This window comes from Diaphorina citri, unplaced genomic scaffold, assembly GCF_000475195.1.
Source record: "Diaphorina citri unplaced genomic scaffold, Diaci psyllid genome assembly version 1.1 scaffold132237, whole genome shotgun sequence".
Taxonomy (NCBI): Eukaryota; Metazoa; Arthropoda; class Insecta; order Hemiptera; family Psyllidae; genus Diaphorina; species Diaphorina citri.
In genome coordinates this window covers 1-520 of record NW_007509167.1, presented here as the reverse complement: position 1 = coordinate 520, position 520 = coordinate 1, and the positions used below count along the sequence as shown (strand labels likewise).

General features: G+C 40.2%; 1 long non-coding RNA gene across 1 annotated transcript; it reads right to left on the bottom strand.

Annotated features, from left to right (window-relative positions):
- Nucleotides 1-65: 65 nt before the first annotated feature.
- Nucleotides 66-514, bottom strand: LOC113473842. Its single transcript, XR_003395672.1, has 2 exons — nt 224-514; nt 66-106 (listed from the first exon to the last, which is right to left on the bottom strand). It is a non-coding gene; the product is annotated as an uncharacterized LOC113473842 (long non-coding RNA).
- Between the last annotated feature and the right edge of the window lie 6 nt (nt 515-520).

The window sequence follows — 520 nt, the reverse complement described above, 5'->3', positions numbered from 1 at the left end:
GACTTTGACGACAAAAACAATGTTCTCGGACCAGAACCATTGTAAGATGAAAAGACAAAAGTTGAAGGGGTAGACGATGAGTTGAGGGGGTAGACGGGAAGGGGAGCTGTGAACAAACACAACAACTATGAGTGTTTTGAAGAATAAAAGGGTTTGTCCACGAAATTTCCTTACTTGAAACTGATCACTGAGAGAATACATTGGATGATATGAAGCTACTTACATTCAGTTTGAATCTCCCCTTGGAGATTGGGATTCACACCATTTCACAACACACTCCTTTTCAGGACAGACTTGGGGCCAAAAGCCCCCTAAAAATGAGCTTACAGCTGCATTTTTGGGGTTTTTTAGTGAATTTTAGAAGATGACTCTCTTGTCAACCAAGTTTACAAGTTCTTCGGAGCGCACAAGGAGAGAATTTTACCGCACATTTTTGGGGTTTGTTTTTTTTGAAAAGCAGGAAATGGAATTTCAACGAGCTAAAAAATGATACAAGACTGCCATCAGGAACAGAAAGACT